Raw genomic sequence first — 27,951 nt, forward strand, 5'->3', positions numbered from 1 at the left:
ATTAATAACCCCTTCTAGAGGGCACAAAGACAAATGAGATATTTATGGAGAGAGAGAGATTGTTTGTTTTTGGTGGTTTAATGGTGCATCAATATCTAAGGCCATGTTGCGTCAGTGTATTATGTGTGCACAAGCGTGTGCGTTCGCGGGCCGATTTGCATGTTTTGTAGGCTGGAAAATCTGAATAACTCAAGGCAAAAACCATACTACCTCCGGCTGAGATCGGCTAATTATGTCCGCGAGTCAAACATTTTCGAAGAATCGTTCAGTATCTGACGATTCGAAAGGAAGAGAAAAAGCGAGAGATAGACAGAAAGTGGTAAACTGGGATTGAAAGAAAGTCACTCCAAAAACTGCCGATTAGGATAGCTTTGCTAAATGGGCTAATTAACGGTAAAATACAAAGCTTATCGGAGAAACGTGTGTGGATGGGGGGAGGGGGCAGAGATCAGTCTCCACGTTAAGTATCATTCTCAGAATGCGAATAGAATTCTTGGTTTTATCAATCGATATACCACTGTTTCAAGTGGTCAATTAGTTCGTCATTTACATGCAAGGTACACTGAAAAAGTTCCCAGAAATATATCATAATAAATCTCTCGAGGATGTCAGAGCGCGAAACATCACACGTCAAGTCCGATAAAGGTATCAGGAAAGGTAGCGAGCAAGTTCTCGACACGAGTGGTCACAGTTAAATAAGTGATTGCGAACAAAGTTAAATTTTGTGTACTAAGGTATTAAGAAAGTCTCCGTCTAAATTTACATTATTACAGCAAGCGTATAGCGAGGATTTAATAAAACACAATCAAGGTGTTTTGGGGGTATGTTTTAAGCACTAAAGAAACTAAGGCTATGAAGCATCAGTATATTACGTCTGTAAATTGGGCGCCACGTTCTGAAATAAAGTCCATAAAAATTCCAAATCTCATTGAAGAAATTCGAATTCAGGTCTTCTCGATGCGTGGGAAAGACGGTGATTATACAATACCAAATGTTCTAACCACGAAAACCAGAGTATTGTGTTTAAGTTCTTTTTGATGTTCATAAATTATCTATAAACACACAGTATTTTACTTAAGTTCATAATTACTCTGACAATTATCGTTGATTTTTAATGAGATATTGAGTTACACAGATCATTGTCTTACTTTTAATTGAATAAATTTTTTGTGTTAACAATTCCTCTTGTCCATATCTAATTTGGGTTAGTCCTCTGATGTAAATATTTTAAATAAAATAAAAGTGGCAAAAAATCTGAAGGGAAATCAGAATGGCTACAGCGGTTTGGCCTGGAGTGAAATCGCTGTTTTACTAGAAGACATCATGGTTCGATTTCGTTAATGAGATTTTTTCGTTCAACAAAAATAACTTAATAAATCAAGTTCCAGTACATAGACATTTTCGCCGGTTCTGTAACAGAGTTAAAGTGAACGGTTGGAAGGCCGTTCATTTTAACTCTAATACACCTGGTAAATTAAAGCTGTATTCACAAATTTTGGCGCTTTGTAACTTTTATGTTTAAATAATTAAAAGAATAAAAGAGAGATTACCTCAATCTGGTGCGTAGAATAACTTCAGGACGACGCTCTCTAAATATAAACGGCTAAAATAATTTTAATGAATTCTTGAACTCACAGCACCATGAATGAATCGACGTACCCCGGGGGTCGAAGGCCTTGGACCCCAAAAAAAAAGAATTAATTAAAATTATTTTAGCCGTTTATATTTGGAGAGCGTCGTCCTGAAGTTATTCTACGGACCAGATTGAGGTAATCTCTCTTTTATTCTTTTAAATATCGATACAACGTAGAATCTATTGAGCTCTGCAGCTCTGTTATATATTAATCTTACGTTTAAATAAATATTCTTTATTGTAGAGATCATAAATAAACCTGTAATATACCTTTCAAGGCCAGCTTGGCCAGGTTTTTCACAAAACAAGAAACATTGTACTCGGAGAAAATCAGTACAAATCCAAATTAATCTCCAGGTGTGATCCAAAACTCTTTTAAAACCATGTTGAATTTTACTTCCCCGACAATGACAAGAGTTTTTACGCTTAGTTAGTTTTTTTGGCTGAATTGGCAGCATGGGATTATATCTGTACAAGTGTATACAGGGGGCCGATTTCAATCTTAAGCGTGCTGAATAACTTTGAATAATTCACTATACCTGAGTTTTAATCGGATATGAAGAGATAATATTGCATTGCGTAGAAAAATTAAAAAACCGATTATGATTATTCAGGTATCTATGAATAACCGATTAAAAGTATTAAAATTTTTCTACCCTTTAGGGCAGCCTTTGAAGGGTGAACTTTGTGTGCACATTCGTATTAAAATTTTTATGATATTATTGAGTTAAGGAAGTCCAATTCATTAAAAATGAAAGATTAGTTCAATTAAATAATAGAAAACTCAAGTAATTTAGGGCAAAAATCCTAAATTACTAAATTATTTAAAGTAGTGTAATACCAAGGCACGCCTCTGTAGCCGAGTGGTCAGGAGCGGAAAATGCAGTAACACACGCTCTTTGAGTAGACCAGGGTTCAAACCCTCTGATACGGTCGATCTGTCAACCCGTACTAGACCAGCGTGGCAGATTATGGTCCATTTCCCACAACATGGGCGCCTCCGTAGCCAGGTGGACAGGAGCAGCAGTGCCTAGCACACGCTTCTTGATTAGACCGGGGTTCGAGCTTGTGCCCACCAAATACGGAGGATGCGGAAAGGTCAGGGAATGACCACCGCATATCTCCGAAGAAATATGGCCTTAGTTGCTAATGCTCCTAAAAAAAAAAAAATAAACAAATAAACAAACAAAATCCACAACATGAATCGTTGAGGAGGCTTCCATCCTGCAGTGCGTTGATGATGGCTGCACCTTTTTTTTTTTAATACCAAGGCAACTTGTTGCGAAGTGCTTTCACGACATGAGATATAATATCTTTATTGCAATCAGCGAAAATAAGTAAATTTTACATGTATGCCTGATGCAATGCCCATAACAGCAAAAATGCTAGGGGTTTAACATAGATACTAAAACATAGGAACTAAAACGAAAAAAAAATAAGTTGTAAACACATGAAAACATTTTTTTTTTTTCACAATATCAACGAACCGATCAAAGAAAAACAGTGACAGTCACTCGGTTGAAGACGAGAGCAGCTCCCTGATGATACGTCTTGTATAGGTTTTGTCCTCAATGAATTTCTTGTAGTCAGCATCCATATCTTGGACGTTTTGAAGCATCTCCATTGGCAGGAATCTATCGCCCTTCCTGAGCCTCCACGCCCCGGACTGTAAAGAAGGGAGGGTCACTAAGGATTTCGGGGGGTAACTCCAATTACAAATCTGCCAAAAACTTGGTGTATTGATTTCACCTGCTATCATTTTAATGGTGACGAGTAAGCGGAGGGTGAAGATCCGTTCTGAGACTTTTCTGCAGTTTAGAAGTTTGTCATTTCTAAAGTATATGTGAGGGGTAGAAACTTGTGTTTGAAGAGCACCCACCGGAGAAGCCAGTACTCATCAGATGAGATGATTTTTACGTGGTTTTTGCTCCCAACGTCCAGATTTCAGATCCGTAGGTAATGCCTGGCTCAAGAAAGAGGTAAATATATTGAAGGGTATACTGAGACTCTGTGACACGAAGGAGGTGTTGTTTGGCAAGCCATCTGAATCGGCAGACTTTCTTGTGAATAGCTGCACATGGTGTTTAAAGCTGAGCTTAGGGTCAAAGATGACCCCGAGATCTCTGTGCTTGGTTACTTGAGGGATGAAGGTTCCATGAATTTTCAGGTTTAGTTGAGTGAGCAAACCTAGCTTTCTCATTGATTATACACTGGTGTGCAAAACTTAAGGACCAGTAAGGTTTTCACCTGTAGCTTCTCATAGGAGTGGCCTGAATATAGGAAAAGCATACCAAAGGAACCTCGTGAGGTACAGAAATGATGAAGGAAACAACACCGATACAACAACGGAAACAAAACGGTACAGAGGGACTTTATTCAAAAATGGCAACATAGCACTGGCTGCCATGTGCTTTGTTCCATCATTGGCATCACTGCCAAAGATGATAAGTTCTTGCGGTAACATCGTCCAATCCTCTGTCAGCGCCATTTTCAGTTGGTGAATATTTTCTGATGGGTGTGGACGTGCCGCTAGGCGTTTCCCCAGAGCGTCCCATATGTGTTCGATGGGATTTAGATCGGTTCAACGGGCAGGCCAATCCATACGAACAATGTTCTCACTTTCCAAAAGCATATCAACAGCTGCAGTGCAATGGGGTGTGGCGTTATCATCCATAAACACGAACTCGGGGCCAATGGCACCTCGGAACAGACGCACATGGGGAAGGATTACCTCAGTACAGTAGCGTGCTTGTTTGTTTGTTTGTTTGTTATTTGGTTTTTAGGAGCATTAGCAACTAAGGCCATATTGCTCCGGGGATATGCGGAGAGTTTCCACGTCAGCTACCGGAGTCGAATACACCAATGACTTTAAATGGCCCCACAATAAGAAAAATCTAGTGGGTTTAAATCAGATGAGCGTGGAGGCCAGGCAGTTGGTCCACCTCTACCTATCCACCGACCAGGAAACCTTCGATTCAGGTAATTGCGGGCTAGGTGTCTGAAATGTGCGGGAGCGCCGTTGTGCATGAAGTGTGCTTGCTGACGAATGATCAGTGGCGTGTCGTCCAAGGAATCAGGCATGTTGTTTTCCAGAAAGTTTCTGTACGCCTGCCCTGTGAATTTGTTTGGATACCCAAATAACTTATCACCAAAAACACCCGCCCGGATATTGAGGCTGAACCGCTGTTGATGATGTGATGGAAGAATTGCATGTGGATTTTCCTCAGCCCATACATGCTGATTGTGAAAGTTTTAGATTCCGTCTCGTGTGAACTGTGCTTCATCACTAAGGCAGGAAAGTGAGGATTTGTACCACACCTGCTGCAAGAACCACTGGCAGAACATTACTCGCGCAGGGCAATCTGCTGGTGACAAGGCCTGTACCCGTTGCAGATGGTAAGGATACATTGGTGTTCTCGCAACACTCTCCAAATAGTTGAACGTTGAACAGCCAGTTGCATTGCTATTCTGCGTGTGCTGATTCAGGAGTGGTATGCACAACATCCAAAATATCCTCCTCTACTTCAGGAGTCGTAGATCTTGGTCGTCGTCTGTCGGCAGCACGAGGTGTAAAGGTCTCATGTTCACAAAGGCGGCGATGGATACCTTCAAATGTTTTCCTGTCTGGACATCTTCGTTCTGGGAACCTTTCGTGGTACAAACGACGAGCCTCCAGAGCATTGCCGTCCGCCAAACTGTACATAAAGTGCATATCCGCTTGCTCCTGATTTGAGTACATGGTCGGAATGGAAAACCACCAGGTTCTGTCAGTACCTTGTGATGAAGGAAATCACCTGCGGGAGATAAGACATTCCGGTTAATAACTCGGGAACCAAGCAGTTCCGGAACTATGTTGATACGTGCTTCAAGACTCCGGTGGATAGCAAAACAGCATCTCCTTCATATCAGAGATAAAAAGACAACCGTGAGGTACATAAGAACAGTTATCTTTCCACCTTTACTCTATGCTGCTGAAATTTGGGCGTCAGCGGCACCGTCAATAAAGAAACCACTCTTTGCCACAGAATTCTGGCTTCTAAAGTGGGCCAACAGGAAGCACAACCTTCCAGCTCTGATTCGTACCACGCAGCTTGCCAACTCTCTCGGGATTCCACGGCTTCCCACCTTAGTCGACGACCAACGCCTCCTAGCAACAGTCAAGATGATAACAGGCATAATCGCAACACCTTCATTCTGGGATACATGTGGCTGGAGGATTTCCCCTGCTGCCCTTAGGGCCAATCCCGAGCTCTACTCGCATTCAGCGCGACTCCATCTTTCGGACAGGTTCCTCCCTCAGCAGATGTTCAAGCAAACCCAGGCACTTGACGCCGACCTGAACAAATTCGTTGTTGACCGGACTTACAGGAAAAAAATTATGACTAGTAGGACTAATCAGCAATGACATGTGTACCTTGCATCTGTTCCTGTCTGATTGAGCTGGTGCTCTTATCTCGATGTTAAGCCAGCTCAATCAGATTTAACTCTCGTAAGGAGTTCTCTCCTTTGTATCAAAATATGTTTTCATTTGTAAAATTACCTGTTTTTGTAAATAATTGTTAGATTTTCCCGGAAGTTTCGGGAGGCTGTAAAAATGTAAACCCCTGGCTTTTTGGCCGTGAAGGGCATTAAAGATTATCTCTCTCTCTCTCTCGCTCTCTCTCTCTCTCTCTCTCTCTCTCTCTCTCTCTCTCTCTCTCTCTCTATCTATAAAATATTTTTATTGTCTACATATGAGGAACTCATTCCTGAATCTATTCCGTGTATTTTTGAGACACCCTGTATATAAAAACTGCCTGAAAACTGAGTTCCAGCAAAAAAAAAAAAAAAAAAAGTGTAGAGTACATTTACAATCAATCGATCAATCAGTACTTATCATAATTAATAATTCTCTTCTCTTTTTAAATACAGATTTAGCAAACCTTTGAAATGCATTATACCTGTTAACATCCACAAGATATTCAGATTCATTATCCATATAAAAGACAGATATCTCATTTTTAATTCCCCCCCTCCCGTATAGTTTTCATATAAGGGACAGTGATGAAGAATATGGTTCGAGGATTCCAAACAACTATAAAACACGATGGGTTGGCTACTAATCCAAAACTAAATAGCTTGCTGTGAAAAGACCCGTGACAAGTAAAAAAAAAAAAAAAAGAAAAGATGTCTCCATTTCAGGAAAAACCACTTAGTAGCTTTATGATTACACACATATCTCAATTCATGGACAAACAATTTAGTTACAGCTCCAGTATCACTTGAGTTCCACCTATTCTTCCACCTTTCAATTAAAAGGTCCATAATAATCTTTTTGGCCTATGGTATACCTATAGATGTATCACTAGTAATATCCGCGAATGTTAAGGTTCTGCCTTTCCTCAAATAATAATAAAAAGCTCTGTAGGCAATATACAAGTCCAAGGTATCACCCCCAGCTAAAACCTGTATAGCATTTGTTGAAACTGTTCTACAGAATTTAAATAGGGCTAAGATCATCTCCCTCTGTACAGACAAGAGCTTTTACCTAAATTTAACATTAACTACTCTATTATACCACACATTCGCACCATATGCTATTATAGGAAAAAAAAACTGCTTTATAATACAATTAAAACTTTCTTTTTAAGGCCCCCACTCAGATCTACTTATTCTTATCACTACAGACGAAAATTTTTTGACCTTACCACTCATAACTGACAAATGTGGCAAAAAAGATAACCGCCTGTCAAAAATCATTCCTAAGTGCTTAGTCACCTCCACCACTGGAATTTGTTTACCCTCCAATAAGAGCCTTGGGAGGGTCTACCTGGATCCAATCTACCTTTAAAAACCATCAAAACAGGTTTTTTTGAAGAAATGTTTAACTTATGCAGTCTAGCCCATGAGACTAAACTTTCCATTACAATCTTAGCATTTATTTCTAACATCAGTCTGGACCTACCCGCAAACAGATAACAAGATCATCTGCATATGCTATCCTTTTGCAAAAATCAAACTTTTCCTGCAGCCATAAATTTAGGACAAGGTTCCAAAGAAGAGGTCCCAAGACTGAGCCCTGGGGACAACCTATTGAAACCTGCTTACTATATCTAAGATGGTGTGAACACACAACTACCTGTCTATTTATTAAATAACTTCTAATTAAACTATAGAGGTGTTCAGGGCAATGCAATTTTCTTAGGGAATATAATATATTTTGATGCCATACAGTGTCAAAAGCACCTTCAAAATCAATATACAAAACTAGTACATATTTGGATTAGGCTGTCTGTATACTATTTAACAATTCACCAACAGCGCCTTCAGCAGATAAACTTTTAACAAAACCATATTGACACTGTAAAGTAATATTATGTCTAATCATCCATTCATTAAGTATCTATAATACCATCTCTTTTTTTTTTTCTTTTTTTTCCCACGTCAGTTCGAATATGTGCATCAACTAGTAAATATTCATTCACAATTCAGCTCCTAACTCGCCGAACTATCTTTTCCTCTTCCTAATTTATCTCTACTTCTTTTGTTCTTTGGAACAACTTCCTACCTATGATGTATTTCCTGAAAATTAAATCTGCAGTAATTTAAGTCCAATATTCTATGGCTTCTCAACCTTCATCCCACGCGTCGTTCTAGAGTATTACAGGTTCCAATACCTTTCGTGATTGAGGTCACCTTAAAATCAAGTTTGAAGTTTGATTTTTATCAACTAAACTGAATTAAAAGCCAATTTATGTGATATGACATAAATGACCGATTGAGAAAACTGGAGGAGAAACTTCAAGAATATCACGAATTCCAACAAAAACTCTAATCAAATATCAATGCAAAAAGTAGAGGTTGAAATTTAACTTTCAATAATGCGTTCAATGAAACTGGCACTACTCTTCTGATGTTAATATATTTTCTGATAAAGAGTTTGCTCCAAGTTTGACAATATACCGCTCTCAACCGAACACATAATTCTGAATTGTATCGAGTAGACTTGACTGTATCTCTTGAGAATCCTATATCATCGGTTAAAGAGCCACAGCCATCTCTAGAAGTGCTTTTCCTTTTACATGTTGCGCGTCCCCCCATATTGTGACAACAGACTTTCTTAAGAGCAAAGCTCAAAATACGGAACTCCTAACCAGTACTTCCGTAACGATGCACTATTATAAAACGCACAAAAGAAGGAAGGTCTCTTCAAATGGATGAGTACACTATACAGAAGAATGCCGAAAAATGCACAATAAAACTACAGAGGCAAACCCAGTGCAGAAAAATACAAAATAAACTAAGCTTACACGGGAAAAGGAGTACCATTTTCCAAAGTCTGACAGACGTACACTGTATACAGACATACACTGGTGTTCAAAGAAAGTGAATCACCCCTTAAAATTGTAATTGTCATCCGAATAACGTAAGTATATGCCAAGATTTCTTACAGATTGCATCAGATAAGATTGACACGCGTAGGTGATGACGTAATATTGCATCAGCTATTACTTTCAGCTTTATAAGCACGTTCCTTAAGAGTTGCAGTCATGCCTTGCTTGTCAGGATGGCAAGTTATCTGCAGTTGACGCCAAGAAGAAAAAATGTTATTATTGCTTTACGTGAGGAAGGATGTTCTTCCCGTCATATTGCTTATAGAGTGTCTTGTAATCAGTCGACAGTGAGTAGATTTCTTTCCAACTCAAGAATACAATACAATAATATCCTATCAATAATATCCTTTTTCCTATCAGCAGAACTAAGAGTTCTGCTGATAGGAAAAAAGAACCGGACGCAAACGAGTCTTTACGCCAAAACAGGACCGCGTTTTGAAGCGCTTATGCCTTAAAAACCATTAAGCTTCTTTCTTCGTCTGAGCTGAAAAGAGAATGAGAAGAACATATAGGAGTGGTAGCAAGTACAGTAACAGTCAGAATACGCCTCTTCAAAAATGGACTTGTAGCCCGTCGTCCTAAGAAGCCCCTCCTCACACAAAAAATGAAAAAGGCCCAATTAATTCGGTGTAAGGAGCATGTCAAATTTTCTCTGATGAGAATAAATTCAACCTGCATGGCTCTGATGGAAGACAAACGATTCGCCGTAGACGTGGCGAAGAATACCATCCAGACTGTATGGTGTCTACAGTGAAATTCTCTGCCAGCCAAATGATATAGGGGTGCATTTCGTATCACCTGCAGTTTATAAAAGGTTACGTAAATGGCAATGGATACCTGGCTATATTGGAAGGCAAATTGCTGCCAATCATTAGAGACCATTTCAAGCTGCCAAGTAACTGCATCTTTCAGGACGACTCTGCTCCTTGTCATCGGGAGAAAAGTGTAAGTAGGCACTTCTGTAGTTACTGTAGCTTCATTTCTGCATTAGATGTTCGACAGTAATGTGTTTACATTTGTTACAGGTGAAAAAATGGTTGGAAGAACGGTCCATTACAGCTCTTAGCTGGTCAGGAAACAGCCCAGACCTGAATCCTATAGAGACTGCAGATTTGTGGAATCTGCAGTTGCCCGAAAGAAACTCTCTCTCTCTTCTCTCGCAGGAGGACTGGTTACCTAGGGCACACTTGTCTGAAATAGAAATAACTAGAAAGATCCTAATTGATGTCACCAATAAACTACCCAACAAAGCCACTGTAGGTCCGGATGGTTTCCCACTCTTTATTATCAAAATTTGCAGCGCATATATAGTCGACCTTCTCCTTCACCTTTTCAGACAAATCCTGCAATCTGGAATAGTTCCTTCAATTTGGAAAACCTACCATGTTAAGCCCATTCCAAAGATCAAGAAACCCAAATCTCCTAAAGACCTGCGACCAATATACATCAGTTGTTCTTTACTCAAAATTTTTGAAAAAGTAATTCAGCCAACAATTGCCCAGCATTTCTTTGCACACATGCCAGAGTACCTGCATACCGTTCTACAAAGGAGATCGACAACTATCAATCTTCTTTATACCCTCTTCAGAATTCAGCGCACCCTTAACAGCAAATCACAGATTGATATCATATTCCTCGACATAAAATCGGCTTATGACAGAATACACCTCCCAGCTCTTTTTACCATTCTGAAACACTACTTCGGCTTGGCAGATACCTTACTTCAAATTTTGAAGTCTATTTTACTTCCTAGACATCTGTCTGTGACCCACAATGACTTTCAAGTAACTACTGACGTCTCAAGAGGCATCCCACAAGGAAGCGTACTGTCAGCTATCCTGTTTGCAGCAGTTTTGGAGCCTTTCCTTGCTCAGAGTCCGAACTTTGTCTCTTATGCCGACGATCTGAAGTTCTACGTGAGCTCAGATCATAATCATCAGATTCATGATATCAACCAACAAGCTTCTAGGCAGATATTGAGCTTGGAAAGTTATTTTGCCACAATTGGGCCGCATCTGAGCCCTTCCAGATCAGCACAACTGACAATAACCAAGAAGAATGTCAAAAATGATATCCAAATCTTTGTTAGTGGGGAACCGGTGCAAAAGGTGACCTCTCATACTGATCTTGGCCTCACCTGGGATGTTGGGCTCACATTGCAGCCTCACTTTGCCAGGATGAGGCAGATAACGTACGCTGCTCATTGGGCAGTGCGTCAAGAGCTAGTTGGTGTGCATCAGCCAGCGCTGCTTGTTCGGCACATCCTGAGGTGTATTACGCCGATTCCTCTCTATGCTTCAGAAATTTGGTCATCTGCCCCTGCCTCATACCTTCAGAAGTATCTCAGTTTAGAGTACTGGTTGCTTAGATGGATGAACAGGGTGGTAGGCCACCGCCTAACTATCTCCAGATCTATCCTACAAGCAAATCTGGGTACTACTCCCTGGAGACATATCATCATGACAAAAAATGTCCTCACGCTTGCACGGCTTATAACGAGGCGAATTGATGCTCCATCGGTATCCACATTAATCTCTGGCCCTAGGAGGGCAAGAGGGGAGCACCCCGACTCCTGTCTCCCTCTACGTCTTACGTTGTCAAACATTGATTCCCTGAGGAACATGTTTCCAGCCAATTGTCTTCGGATCTTCAATAAATTTAGGATCCACCCTGATAGGTTCTGTGAAGACAAGCCCTACAGAAAGGAAATCCTCAAGAACTGCTACCAGATTATGAACTTATAATACTCACCTGCTCCTGGACATGACAGACTGTTTTTTTTTTTTAACTTGCCTATTTGTATATGACAAAGACTTTTTGTCTTCATGCAATCATATATTTTGTATATTACTGTATATTTTGCATATTATTGTATATTTAATCCTGTAAAAGTCTCAGGTCGAGCACGCATGTACTCTTGTTTATTGTACATTGTGTTCCTCGCACCTTAGTCTGTAAATAATCACACCCTTCTGGCACAGAGCCGTCCCGGGGTGACCCAAGGTTTCTTGGGAAATAAACTGATTTTAATAATAATAATAATAATATTAAAAAACCAAAGACCCTTCCTGAACTTCAGGAAGCCATAATTCGTGTTTGGAACCACGAACTATCAGTTGATTATCTTCAGAAATTGATCTTGTCAATGCCTCGACGGTGTGCTGCTGTCATCAGGGTTCAACTAAATATTAGTTTGCACCTGGTGAACTTTTTATTTTGTTTTCCATTTAAAATGATAAAGTGAAGCAAATTGAGGGCTTCTGATAACATTTCAGCCATAATTGTCGTGTTTATCAAAACTGTTGTATAAAGGTTGCAAATGCTCATTTTGGAATATTTTGAGAGAACCTGTCAAATATTACTTAGCTTTGCCTTAACTATTAATAAATATCTTTTGTTTATATTTCTATTTGTGATGCTAGTCATTAAAGTAACATACCATAGCGAAAAAGGGTTAGAAATGTGAACTTCCTAAGTGATTCCTCACTTTTTTGAACACCAGTGTATTTCCATATCACTTTTATGAAGGAACTCGAAAATTTAATCCTAAATACTGCTAAAAATGAATAGCGTTGTCTTTCCCCCTATACAAATGATAACTATCTTTGTTGCTGTTGTAGAATTTCAGGCATATCAGCGACTTAGGCCACATTGCGCCGTATATGTTACGTCTATAAATTGCGTGTGTTCTGTGGTCGATTTGCCTGTTTGCTGGACGAAAATCCTGAGTTTCCTGAGGGGAAATCATGCTACTTTCGTCTGAGACAAACTCAACCAAGTTGTGAAAAAGATCCATAAAATTTCCTCACAGCATCAACGAATTTTCGAACCTCAGATCTTTTTCACGTGATGCGCGCGGTTGTTGTTGTTGTTGTTGTTGTTGTTGTAGGGTTTTAGGAGCATCAATGACTAAGGCTGTATTGCTCCGTGTATACTGTAAGTTGCGTACTGTAATTAATACTATAAATTGTCTGTAAATTGTGTGTTCTGCGGTCGATTTTCTGTTTGCTGCACACAAGACGCGATTTTCCCGGAGGAGAAACCATGCTACCCTCGCCTGAGACTGACTTACTCAGCCACGTTGTGAAAAAGGCCCATAAAAATTCCTCCAATCATCGACGTGACTCGAACTTAGGTCTTTCCCATCCGGTGTGGGGAGGACGGTGATCCTAACAACTGTGTTTGTGGTTCCGGGTAGATCCACGACGGTGGATCTACCCGGAACCACAAACTAGTAAAACCAATTGTGTAACAGCTATCTCTTTCATTTGTCTGCGCGGGTAGCGCAGTGGTATCATCGCCACCCTCCCCATAACGGGTGGAAAAGACCTGGGTTCGAGTCCCGTCGATGACACGAGGAACTTTAATGGGCTTTTTTCACTCCGTGGCTGAGTTAGTCGGTCTCAGGCGTAGATAGCAAGGTTTTTTCTTCCCGCAACCCGGGGTGATTCGTCCAGCAAAGCAGGGCAAATCGACCAGAGAACATACGCAATATACAGACACAATACACATGGGTACATGAAATAACTTTCTGGGTGACCCTAATAAATAGGTTTTTTTTTTTTTGTTTTTTTTTTAATTTTTAATCTCTTTCATCTGAGTAGGTCAGGGGAAATATCTGGTTCCAAAATTTTGATCTCTGCGAAAGGGGACTGATCAAAATATGTTCATAAAAAGTTCTGGATTATCACGGCAGGTAATAATGCTCCAACAATTCTTTTGAATAAGTTTTGATGAAGTGTTCAACAAAAATATTCTTTAAGGAATTTTTCTTGAACCTATTTTTTCCCAAAAGGTTTGTTAATTCCAAAAGAATTTAAGAGCTATTTAAATCAGTTTATCGGAGCACTTTACAAAGCAATTGTCCATTGGCAGTAATTTGTAAATAAATACAGCTTAATATACTTAATATCGATAGTCCACTACACATATTTGATTTGATCTATCAAAATATGCGGACTAGACAGATCTTTGAACGCTCATTTCAATCTGTTTTCCTCTACACGTTTCGTATTTGTAATGAGACACATTACATGATCATGATGAGAATGATTAGACCTATTCCGTCAAGTGACATGAACATAATTATTATTGTATATTAATTCATTTTTATGTAATTGTTTGAATATATCTACAAGAGTCAACAAAATAATGGAAACACCTGTTATGAAAGTAGTAGTTTTTGGGCACGTAATGGCTGTATGACGTATTTATGAACGTGCAGTGATTTTTTTTTTTTTTTGTTTTGTTTCTTTGCAGGTAGCACTGTAAAGAAAATACAATAAAAGCTGATGTTTATTTAGAGGTGATATAAAAAGATACATGAAGAAAATGACCGACCTGTCTGAATTCCGAATAAGTCAAATTATTGGTGTGCACATTTAGCAGTGGCATCGGTGACTAAAACTGCTGATTTGTTTAATGCATCCAGACCAACTGTTTCGAAAGTGATGTCTGCATTTACCAAGCATAGAAAACAAAATCTGATAGGAAGAATTGTGGCAGAAAATCGAAGCTGACTGAAAGAGAAACTACCGAACACTGAAAAGGACTGTAGCACGAAAACAAAAACTACTGCCTAAAAAGTAACTGTGATTAATTAATGCAATCCAGTTCGTGGCAAAACAGTTTGGCGAGAACTTCAAAAAGCTGAAATTTATGGTAGAGCTGGTATTGTAAAGCAGCTCGTTACTAATGATAATGCTAGAAAGAGGTGTAAGAGCACAAAAAATGGATATGATGATTGGAAACGTCATATTTCCAAAGGAATCATAATTCACTTTTTCTAACACCAGGGAGAGTTTACGTTTAGCGAATGCCAAAGGATCATCCTGACTTTCTTGTGCCAACCGTCAAATATTGAAGAGGAACAACAATTGTTTGGGCAGCAATATCTTGGTATTCTTTAGGTCCTATCATCATCCTGAACGGAAAATTTACCGCCATTGATTTCCTTGATATTTCAAGTGGCCAGGTTCATTGCACGGTGCAAATATCGTTTCCCACAAATGATGCCAAGTTTATCCGAAACTTGGTTCAACGATGAGACCAGTCCCTCACGACGACAGCAGACGAAACGGAATGAAAGGTGCAATTGGTAGAGATGTCAGAATTTCTTTTTTCTGCCGATCCTGAGTGCACACCCGACAAAGAGACATCGGAGCCGGAACAACTTACCCAATATTATCTCAAATTAGGGAGCTAGCCCTCTCCAAAGATAAAGCTGAACTTTTGGCTTCAAGACTAAGGCAAAACATTTAGTTAAGAAGAACGTCAAGTTGTCTCACTACCGAAAAACAAACCAACTTTTTGGCGCATTCTTTATAGTTATCGGTCTGCTCTGCTACTGCCATGATATCAATCGAGTTTTTAGAGAACTGTCACAAGTACATATTACGTGTAAATTACGCCTCTTCATCGACTCCACACAGCGAGGAGTTTAACGCCATCCGTCCCTGTTGCCTACTGAATTCATCAAAAAATATACTTTCTCACTTCTGCGTCTCTTCAAAAAGTCATGGGTACTTTACTCTCGCTCCCTCAGATCGAATTATATAGCTGTGTTTTTGCCAATTTGTTCCGTGGCCACCTGATTCCCGCAAGTTAAGGTTTCAGTCCAATCTAAACTTTATAGCATTCAACGTCAAATACTTTTTGGCAATGTGCAGGATTGTGTCTACTCCTGCCTTGCAGTCCTTAACGGCTGTCTGCCCCTTAATCTGTCCCTTTTGTACCGAAGCTTGTACTACTATCAATATCACTTCGGATTCCAAGGCGGATGAAACATGCTGTTGGAATCTTTTGATGCAGCGTTGGCAAGACAGATGGTCGGCTACCTCTAAGGGTCTTGTTACTTTAATGTGCATTCTTAACGTCACCTTTGCCACTTTAGCGTCCACTTAAAAATGGTTCCACCATGGTCTGTACATTCTCTACTTACTCTCTGGTCATGGCTCTCTTAATGCCAAACTTGCTATTTTCAACCTTGTTGAATCATTACTCTGTTCTTGTGGCGCCCCGGAAAACTAAGAACATATTCTATACCACTGTCGTCAATACCTAGATCTTCGATAGAACCTTCTTCTCTCCATTGGTGTCATTGTCCCTGGAAATGAACCGAACTTCTTGAGTACCAGAGAAAATTTCCTGTCTCTGCAAGAATTTGCTAGCCATGCCTTTGATCGCCAGAGATGCCTTCTCATGAACTATGGAATACTCCCTTGCCTTCCTGGAAGAGACTGATTTTTATTTAATTTTTCTTTCTTTCTTTATTTTCTGTTGCTGGCACTCACAGGTTTTGCCTTTTTCTTCCTGTGGGTGTAGGATTTTTTAAATCTTTTATTTATTTTTTTTTTAAAATTGTCCTATCCACTTGGTTAGTCAGTACGTACATAGTTGTGGCCCGCCTCCTCGTGGCATGCACGGGAACTCGACAGGCTTTCCAGGTAACTGCCTTCCTGGTAGCAAAGTGAGCAGAAACAACATGACAACATGCATACTTTACATAGCACAACACATATTTATGGCCAATTTACAACTATGTACCAACACAGTGCACCACGGCGGGATTGAACCAACGTTAGGGGGTGCCCTACATAAGATACAACACAGGACCATCCGTTCGTCTAAAGAAGACATATTATAACGTGAAGCCAGTACTCGAAGCAATTCAATGCAGAACCCGCCAATGGAATATCTGCAGTGACCTCAAAGCCACTGGCACGTTAACAGACATGCAAGAAGGGTTCACAAAATATTTTTCTTTCCTGTGCCTATGTGACAGCCGTTGTACCACAGACCGTTATATCAGACGTTACTCGTCTCAGGGAAACGAGCCAGGAACGAGTAGTGTGCAGTATGCTTCACTGGTGGATTCAATGAAGGTTTTGCTAAAGGCAATGCACACACTCAACAGGTCATTCGCTCACCGTTTTGTTTTCCTGATAACGTTTACACACGGTTTAATTGAACCTTCAGTAACTAAATCAAGGCGGTAACAGAAATGTTATTAGAAGTTTTACTGCGCCGATCGGCGTGACATGCAAATTGTTAAAAAATATACATCACAATTATCCAAGCAAATTTTTGGGAGAATGCGTCCATTCTTAGCAATGCATACGAGTATATGGAGAATGGCTGTTTCAGAGAATAGGAGATGAAAGAAGAAAGAAAAAGAAGAAGAAAAGTTAGTTCTATTAGTTTAGAGTTGAATTATATATGTATGTACGCTGGCTAGTTGCTGCTTGATTGGTTTGAGAGAAGGAAATGAATCTTAATGGTCAGTTCAAAAGAACAGTGCCCAAGGACATATCTGTAGAATACTTCCGTTAACACTTTAAAGAATTTTTTGCAAGAGAAATATGTATATTAGTGAATCAAAGGGATGCATATGTAAATGCTAAATACATTTTTTAAAAATATTTCAAAAATAAATGTTTATAAGCCCTAAACATATTTTGAAATCGAACAACACTTGCTGGAATGTTTAGATAATGGATGAGAATTTAAGCAGGACTGAGGAATTTAGGATTTCATTCCTACTGGAGTGATTTCACGGACAACACCTGAGAAACAAGATCAGGGTATTTAAAAGGATAACTGAACAAAAGGTTGTTAGTGTAGGTTTTTTTTTTTTTTTTTTTTAGGAGAATTAGCAACTAGGGTCATATTGCTTCGTGTATATCGTCTGTAAATTGCGTGTGTTCTAAGGTGACTTTCTGTTTGCTGAACGAAAAATCCTAGTTTCCGGGATAAAAAATCATGCTATCTATCCTCGCTTGAGACCGTCTAACTCGGCCACGTTGTGAAAATGTTCCATAAGAATTCCTCACGTCATTGACGGGACTCGAACTCGGGCCTTTTCCACCCGGTGTGGGGAGGACGGCGATTCTACTAACTGTGCTACCACGAGGGCCCAAACACAGGAAAACAGGAATAAAAATCACGCAGATCACACCATTTGACAATTGTTTAAATGTCGAATGACATGAGAGTATAGTACTGAGAGAAAGGTTTCAAATGAAGAAGAGGCCATCTTTATGTTCTGATAAGTGATATACAAACAAAGAACTATACACTGTACACTCGACAAAGTTAATAGAACGCGTAGAAAAAATGGGGTAATTCGTGCAGCTTGCGATGAAGCGGGACACATAATTTGGTAGGGTGGTGTACATGGAATAACGATGAAATGAGGAAACAGCGAGAAACTCCGGACAGGTATAAGGGACATTTATAGAGGTTGTATATGAATCACTAAAAAAGGTCACATTACAGAAGTCGATACAATTGCTCGAAAATATGGTTATATGACATCAGTGTGGCGCATGATCCCTCCAACGGCTAAACAGGCCTGACAGCGGCGAACCATGCTCGATATAAGGGTGTGCATAAGATTCTATGGCAACAAATCCCATTCTTTCACCAGCGCAGACCTTAGCTCACCAAATGATCGAGGAGTCGGCTAGTGGCGTGCAATCGGATTTAAGTCTGATGATCGTGCTGGTCACGGCAGTCGTTAGATTTTTGCAGTTTCAAAAGTTCCTCCACAACTTGAGCTCTATGTGCAATGGCGTTGTCGTGCATGAAAAGAAAATCTGGGCCAACTTCACCCCTAAAAAGTCGCACATAGGGTTCGAGAACAGAACCTCTGTCCAGTTACGGTAGCCCTATCAAAAACATGGAGGAGTGCGACCGTTGAGCATTATTCCGACCTCCCACACGAGAACACCGTCTCCACCGTAAGTGTCCCTTTCTTTGATGTTGGAGAGATGGTACTGTGTTCATCGTTGTCTCCAGATGAACTAACGTCTGGAACGTGTTTGTAAGCTAAAACGGGACTCATCAGAGACCAGAACTACACCATGAATTACATCACGTTTTCTTCGTATTCTGTTAATTTTGTCTAGCAGTGTTGTTTAATGATATTAGAAATGAGATCATGTACACTATATTGCAAAAGTTGGTTTGGTGAGTTTAGGCGTATCAGCAGTTTAGGCCATATTGCGCCGTATATAATATATCTATAAACTGCGTGTATTCCGTGATCGATTTGCTGTTTGCTGGACGAAAAAATCGAGTTTCTGGGAGAAAACGCCATGCTATCCTCGCATGAGACCGACTCACTCAGTCACGTTGTGAAAAAAGGCCCATAAAAATTCATTGTAAAAGTACCACGTACACACTATATTGCAAAAAGTAAACAGAAACCTTCATGTTTCAAAGAATCTTTTATTGATACAATATTTTATAAACGTAGTTGCCCATCTTTCACTTTAATTACACAAGTAGACTCCGAACTTTAATAACAAGATGGCAGTGTTTTGGTATATTCCACCTTCAACACAGTAACGGTGAATTCCGCTACTGATTGTAGTGTGTTAGCCTAGTCAGAAGCTGACGTTCCAGTTCATCGCAAAGTTGCTCAATGGAGGTAAGATCGGGCCTCTGGACAAGCCAACGAAGTTTTTGCACGCCCAAATCCTGGAACCAAGTGGGGCTCCCCCATCTGCTGCAGACACAATCAATTCAGAAGGTTTTTCAAGGGGACGAGGCGATATACGATGACAATACATGTAATTGGAAATTAGGTTCGAATTTAGCTTGAATTATCTTGAATTTTTAAGCAGTCTCTATGTAATATACATACAAGAATAGTTACCGTACATTAACTTTATATCATAAAACATGGAACATTTGTTCCAATTTACTCAGGCTCTAGTGATTCGCAACTAGCCACAGTGCAAGAAGAGCGGAATTGTCTAGAATGTCAATGTATCGCATGGCATTCATTATTCCAGGGTCAGCAACCAATGGTCCCAACCCACATCACGAAAAACTTCAGACGGTGACAACGTCTCCGCCAAATTTCACAAGTGGGATGTTATTTACTCTGGTGAATAACGTCTCACTTCGGTCTGCGGGAATCTGCCAGTGACCCAAATACAGCAATAAGATCGAAAAACCGTGTACTGAGTCGTTACTCCAAAACACCACTTTCCAATTTCAGAGAACAATTACGATAGGTTGTGCACCAGGCAAGTTTATGCCGTGCATTGCTTGCATGCTTCATTTGTGTACTATGGATCTTCCGCAAAATTAAACTACATCTCCCTATGTATTTGGGAGAATAAATAAAGAAGAAAAGTTAATTCGATCAGTTTGCAGATGAATTTCGTATGATTAGATTGATGGTGCCATCTCTGTACTAATATCATTTTCTGAGGCCTCCCTCGTCGAATACTGTGGTTGACAGTATTCGACGAGGATTCATATGATCTACGTACCATTCTTCCGGGCGCCTTTTGGTCTCTTCAGTCAATTTTTACGGTCTACCATAAATGTTTCCTGGCTGTAGTAGCACTGTTACATTTCCATTTGGTGGTTACGTCAGCCACTGTTGATGTAAGGTGTTACAGTTCTGTGGCAATGGCTTGAATCACAGACAAACATATAATGTCGGGCAAAGAACAGTCTTTGAAGCAACTAAATCGAAAAATTCAGAGGAGAAAAATAACTTCAGGTGTAAAATTAGATATACATATAGTATTAGTATTAGTATGTGTCATATAGTTTAGCTATTAGTATTAGTTATATATATATATACTGTATATGTATATATGTATATACACTGGTGTGCGAAATTTAAGAACCAGTCAGGTTTTCACCTGTAGCTTCTCATAGGAGTGGCCTGGATATGGGAAAAGCATACCAAAGGAACCTCGTGAGGTACAGAAATGATGAAGGAAACAACACGGAAACAAAACGGTACAGAGGGACTTTATTCAAAAATGGCATCAATCCCATTCAGCACTTGTAGGACACTATGGAAAGGCATATTAGGCGTCTGGATACACCAATCACCTCCATACCTGCATTGCTGACCGCATTACACACAGCTTGGTTGGCCATACCTCCTGAACGCTTCCGACATCTTGTTGAATCAATGCCACGTCGTATAGCTGCTGTACTGAGGACAAAAGGAGGACCTATGAAGTATTAGGTAGGCGGTCATAATTCAGTGATCACTCAAGTGTATTTCTACAGGATATTGTCGATAAATCATCGATAGTACACCATGAGTTTTTCTGGCCGCCTGATCACTCAAGTGTATTTCTACAGGATATTGTCGATAAATCATCGATAGTACACCATGAGTTTTCCTGGCCGCCTGTTTACAGTGCTCAGAAAACTTCATATCTGTTTGTATCGTAATTCTCAGATACCTTTCTTCCTCCAGTGTTTTTAATTCAACGCCAAAGAGTGCATAAGCTATTTTCGCGTTGCTATTCCTCAAGTGGAAGACCTTGCATTTTGCTGCATTAAAACATAGCTGCCACTTTTCTCACAATTCCTGAAGCCTGTTCAATTCATCTTGAAGGAGCGTTGCTCCATACTGATCATTAATGACTGTCTCAATCATTACGTCGTCTGATAATTTGGACATGACGTCCTTTATCCCTTCTTTGATTTTGTTTATGAAAATCAGAAACTACACTGTTCCAAAAAAGGATCCTTGGCGGACTCCGCTTCTGACATTACACCAATCTGAAGAATATCAATTAATCACAACTCTCTGCCTTCTGCCCTGCAGCTACCCTACAATCCATATTAGAACCTTACCAATAATCTCAACATGTTCCAACTTATACAGTAACCTCTCATGACGGACTGAGTCAAATTCCTTAAAATCCAAATAAACTATGTTGAAATTTTTCCCTACATCCAACTCATGAGCTACTGTGTCCGAGTATTTCTGGTTAGTTAAACATGATTTTCCATTAACAAAACCATGTTGTGTCCTTCAGAATGCCATTTCTATCTAAACGTTCCTATACTGCAGCCATAATCATTGCGTATAAGATTTTCCCTACCACTGAAGTCAGACTAACCGATGTGTAGTTACCGATTTCACCCCTACAACCGCCTTTACATTTTGGCGAAACGATGGCATTTCTCCAATCCAAAGGAATCTTTCCCGAGTCAAACGATGCCCTCACAATTAATCTCAATGGTTCAATTCACTCCCTGGCGACTTCCCTCAGAATAACTGGGTATATGTCATCAACTCCAGGAGCCTTACTTTTACTTTAGACTCGAAAGTTTTTCTAATAAACAGTCATCTGTAATTAGATTAGATTAGATTAATTAGAAATAGAAATGGCAAATCTGAAAAAGTCCATAAATTGTAAAACGCCCGGGAGAAGTTACATTCATATTATAATTATAATATAACACTGCTAATTAGCAGTTTTGCGATTTTCGTCTGTGAATGGGAAATTCCTCTTTCTTGGAAGTCTGCCACAAAGGAACTTGAAAAGGAGATAAATGGAAGCTGTCAATAGAGAATACGCCTCTAATACCGAAGCAGTTGATCGCAGAATGGTATAACTGACTGTGAATCCCTGAGTGTGGTTGAATTAATTAGCATCCGTGGATGTACTCAGCACAAAGATATGCGTTGTGTCGGCGCCGTTTACTAAGCCTAAGGTGGCTTATGCAAGTTAGCGCGAGCTATGACGTAGTTGCGGTATAAAGTCACATTCACGCTATTGTGAAAAGGATGAACGCGTGGAATAAAAGCCTGAAAAAGGGTGGATCGAAGGGGTTCCTGGCTATGAATAACGTTCAAACATCCGTTAATAGTATCTATCCTAGCAACACCAAAATAAAGAATGACGAAGATAAGTGATACCTTCACTTCTAGTTAATAAATTCATATCGAGTCAAGTTAATGCTCAAAGCACATTGAACGAGTCGTGAGGCGAGTTTACGCCAAACTACCTGAAAGATGGATAATTATAAAAGCGAGATAATGCTTATCGTTTTGACGAGCATTTTTCAAATTAAATTAATCAAATGAATACAATTCAAACCTTTATTTATAAACAAACCGAGCTTGTGCTACAGACTGGATGATAAAAAGAAATTGAAGTCAGAATTATGTCTGGTTTTTAAAAATTTAGATGCAGTCCCTTTTCATGAATGTTTGAGAAGTAAGGTACCTGTTTTTGTGAAACGACATTTACTCACAGAACAATGAAACTACCATTAATGCAGGGATTCTTAAACCGAGGGCTGCTTCACGTTTCAAATGTGAATTTTTTTTTTGTTGTTTATAGTTTTATGTTTATTATATTTTAAGTTTTATTTTTATAAAGATTTTATGTTTTTTGTTTTATTTTATAATGATGTAAGGTTCTGTCATTTATTTATGTTTTATTTTACTTCATCGTCATCACTTATTCGATTTCACACCGAATGTTATTTAAAAGGTGGAACCAATGAAAGTCAGAAGGTACAAGGTCAGGACTCAAACAGATTTGCCTTCTGGGCATACTGTTGGGCTAATGCCAACAAAAACGTACAGCAAGAAGAGAAATGGTACATCTGTGCAGAGCTCGGAATGGACCGGAGCGCACCGGAACGCAATTTAGGTTCGTCACACGCGTCGGTAATGACGTGTACACATTTCGTTATTTAAAAAAAAAATATTTTTTTTTATTTTAAGGAGTGTTCCGTTTCGTAAAATTTTCCATTTCGACCAGTACATCTGTGCCTTTATTCATGCAACAGTTTCTCCCCAAAAACATCTGTTCCTTACTTTTCAAACAGCCTTCGTATAAACTCATCTCTGCATATATAAATTTAAATTAAACAACATTTAATTAAATAATATATTTAATAAATATACTTGTACTTCGTTAAATATAAAACATTTAAATTATAATTTAAATAATAAATATATTTGATATATTTAATGAAGTATATTTCAAAATTAAGTGAATTTAGAGTTATAAAAGTTATATAGCCTTAGGAGAGTTATACGATATAAAATATTAACCTATCTGAGTTCGTAAAAGTCTCACTACTGTGCGCTGACAAGAGCGAACAAAGTATACTACAAAGTACACAGACATCGCGAAGCAAGTCGCCACGAGGTACCTCGGCCCTGCACTTCAAATAAACAGCACTTCCTCCGGAGGCGCGGAACGTTGCTATTTATTTTAAAAGGCGCCATACCGAGACAAACTTTTCAGAGATTATTGCTTCTTCATCGCATCTCAAGAAAATTTGTGAGAAACCCTTTCTCAGACACATACAGTTGATGTTTGTTCGTGGATCAGACTGCAGTACACTGGCACAAGCAAGAGAAAGCAGCTACTTAGTCTGACGAAGAACAAGCATGTCGACCTCTCTTGACATTCACAAATTGATTGAGTGCGACTGCCTGTACCACCCATTTACTATGTAAATTGGTACATACTCCGCATGACTTTATTCTCTGTGGAAGCTATGTAATAAAGGATGGTTAAAGCTAAAAAAACATGGTGTTCAGATACTTTTGCCAGTGTGCATGTGTATGTGTTTGTTAATCAAAAGTAATAAGACTGCTAATTAGAGAAGGCTTCTCCTTTGCTTTATTGCAATTATCACATGTCAGGCCCTTTCGGTTTTAATCTAGTCTAGGACACCGATCTTATTGAAAAGATCTGCAGACTACGAATACCTTCCCTTAATGTTCTGTGTTTCCTGTCCTCGATGTTCATGTAATTTACAGTCGGCGATGATAAATTACCAATCAACAAACTTCCATCGTCAACCAGTGGCGTGTAAAGGAGTAAATGATTTGTAGGACACACAAATTGATCACCTGTGGGTTGTTAATGAAAGAGAAAGTATTTTTAGTGTTAATGAAAAGGAAGTCGCGTTCCTGTCCTGTTAAGGAGCAAAATGCAATGTGTGAGTGTGGGAAAGAGAGAAAGAGAAATACTTAATTTACAGAAACATGCATTTCAACTGGAAACAACTGAAAAAGAACACGCCCAAAAATGGGATATACCGATGCAAAATAGCTTATGCTACACAAGAGTGATTATCTATTTTTAAAAAATAATATCGATATTCATAAAATCGATAGTTAACTGACTCCTAAATTTTCAGTGCATTTATGGAACTTGTAATCTATTTAAAAAACAAGTGCGTTACCCTTTTCCTTTTTAGAACAACAGGATAACGTCCATTTTAACAAAACTGTGCGTGGCTAACAAGACTGTCACGAGATTGTGTAATTAGAAAGTCAAATGTACTTTATGGTCCATTTACACTGTGGTCACACAATACAATTATTAACAGACCTATTGATTTTCCATTTGAGAAATTTGGACTTAAGTTTGCGTTGAAGGTGTGTACGACTACTAAATTATTCTGATTAATCATTGTTATTCAATGGTGAAATGTTTTCTGTTGTCTGCTACCAATTTGCTATCGAGTTTGTTATAATAAGGAAGTGTTATAATTAAACAAATACAATATTAAATCTTAAAAGCCTAAGATGTAATTCTTAGTCGATACAGATAACCCCCGTATAACACGGTAGTTAGGTTCCTATAAAATGACGTGTTGTGCGAAACCGTGTTATACGGGACTAAGAAAAAGTACAAAAAGGGGGATTACGTTCCAAAAGCTAACAAAAATACACCATTCTAGATTTCGTGCATCTTCTGTTCTCTTTAAAAAATCAGTAATCTGGGTTTGTTTGCTTTTGTTTGATAAATTTCATCGTATGGAACGAAGCATTTTTGAAGCTCCCTTTTGAACTTTGGGCTCCTTTCATTCAAGGATCTGCATTCAAAAAATAAGGTTCTAATTGCTTGGCTAACTTTATGCCTTCCTGTATGCTTTTTAGTGTAAAATTTGGAAGTTTAGAATTTCCATCTGCGCTATCATCATCTGAATTGATTTGATTTTACTTCCGATGGCATTTGCACCAAATTTGCTACGCCGGCCTTTTTTTTCTACCAGTAATTCTTGAGCGTCTTCAGTAATCATATCTTTTTATATTTTTTTAGGAGCATCGGCGACTAAGGCCATGTTACTCTATGTATAGTGTCTATAAATTGCGTGTGTCCTGAGGTCGATTTTCTGTTTTGCTGGACGAAAAACCCGAGTTTTCGGGAGACAAAACCATGATGCTTGAGCCCGACTAACTCAGCCACGTTGTAAAAAAGGCCCATAAAAATTCCTCCCTTCATCGACGGGATTCGAACTCAGGTCTTTTCCACCCGGTGTGGGGAGGAGGGCGATTCTATCAACTATGCTACCCAGGAGGGCTTCAGTAGTCATATCATCAAAACCTTCCCCTCCTACCGACGTAGCAAGTTCTACTATCGCACCGATTTCGTTTTCTACCGTTCGACCATATTTCCTGAATGAACTGATTCTGGCCATACATTTTTCCCCACACATTTTAACGTTGACGGTTTTACTTATTTCAGCGATAAAGCTATGATTCTGATACAGCCCACAATTGAGAAATGTTTCCATACCTCCATTACTTCAATAGATTCGGATTCAATTTTTTTTGCAAAATCCATTGTAACGATTTTCTGATGTAATGAGTTTTAAAGGCGGATATAATGCCTTCATCTAATGGCTGAATGAAAGAAGTTGTACAAACCCACTACAACTGTGGCGGTAGGAACATAACTTCAACGTTTGGATGACTTAATATTTTGGATGGCCTGCTGTGCTATCCAATAGTAATAAAAGTTAGAAATCTAGATTTTTCCACAAGTTCAATATCACAGAATGTAACAAGGGAATTTCCCAACAAAATAAAATACAGGGATTTCTCAATAATTTTTTTTTATTAGCGAGTCAACAGAGGGGACTCAGAATTTCCGCAATTTATCAATCGCGTTAGAGCGAAACCGTGTTGTAGAAGTGCCGTGTTATACGGGGGTTCCCTGTATTCGGCGCTTTTAAGAACAAATATGAACCTGACATCGTCAGCTGGAGGTAAATCGCTAACTAGAGATTGTATAATAATTTGCATGTTTCCTGAAATAGCACATTTTGGGCGTGGACAATTTAAATTTATTGAAATGCATGCGGCTGGTGAAAAGATAACCGACACCAACAACAAGTCCATTAAGAGACTTTGCTGGGTATTATTAACAATTCCACTGTTAAACAAACAAATAAAAAAAGTTCCTATTTAAAAAAAAATGAGTACAATTAATTCTTCTGGCCATCATATCCATTAGAGAAACTGTTTACGTTTTTCCTTATGTTTCTGAATAAGAAAAAAAAAAAAAAAAAAATATATATATATATATATATATATATATATATATATATATATATATATATATACAGGGTGTTTCAGTTAAACGTTTCAGAACTTCTAAGAGGGGTAGGGTACATCCTGACAACTCGAAATCATATAGCAATGTGGGGTCGGAAATGCTTTCCTGAAGCGGTGTTGTACACAGAAGCACCATAAAGAAGAGAGACCGTAAGTGAGAAATCGTTTTAATAATACATGAAAAGAAGCAAAAGGTACATGGATTAAAGTAAGTGTTCGAAGTTTCTTCCACGGGCTACAATGCACGCCTCACATCTCCGACGCATGGACATCCGAACATTCTGGAATACTCCAGGCGAATTTCGAATTTCTTCGGCAGCTACTGCGATTCTTGCAACCAGCTCCTCAGCATTGTCAACAGGGGTGTCATAAACTAGCGATTTCATATGACCCCAGAAATAAAAATCAAGACATGATAGGTCGGGTGACCGAGCAGGCCAACGCACGGGACCACCACGTCCGATCCACTGTTGACCAAATGTGACATCCAGGTAGTTACGAACATCTCCGCTATAATGGGCAGGGGCTCCATCGTGTTGGAACCACATTGTCTGTTGCGTCGATGCAGAAATCTGTTCATCTCTCAAAAGTTGTGGCAATACTTGCTGCAGAAAGATCAAGTAGATAGGTCCGGTTAGACGACACGGTAACAGGTAAGGTCCGATGAGGTGATCTCCCATAATACCGGCCCATACATTGACCGAAAATCGAATCTGTGCTGCACGACGTCGTATTGCATGCGGGTTCTCGACCGCCCAGATATGGTCGTTATGCGTGTTGAAAATTCCTTCCCTTGT

The 27,951-nt window shown here is 39.2% G+C and overlaps 1 protein-coding gene across 1 annotated transcript in view; it reads left to right on the forward strand.

Annotated features, from left to right (window-relative positions):
- LOC150084082 (regulator of G protein signaling 7-like) overlaps positions 1-27,951 on the forward strand; it is a 175,461-nt gene that overhangs the window by 788 nt on the left and 146,722 nt on the right. The window lies entirely within an intron of this gene.

This window comes from Mastigoproctus giganteus, chromosome 6 (genome assembly GCF_048544385.1).
Source record: "Mastigoproctus giganteus isolate SK-2022 chromosome 6, ASM4854438v1, whole genome shotgun sequence".
NCBI lineage: Eukaryota > Metazoa > Arthropoda > Arachnida > Uropygi > Thelyphonidae > Mastigoproctus > Mastigoproctus giganteus.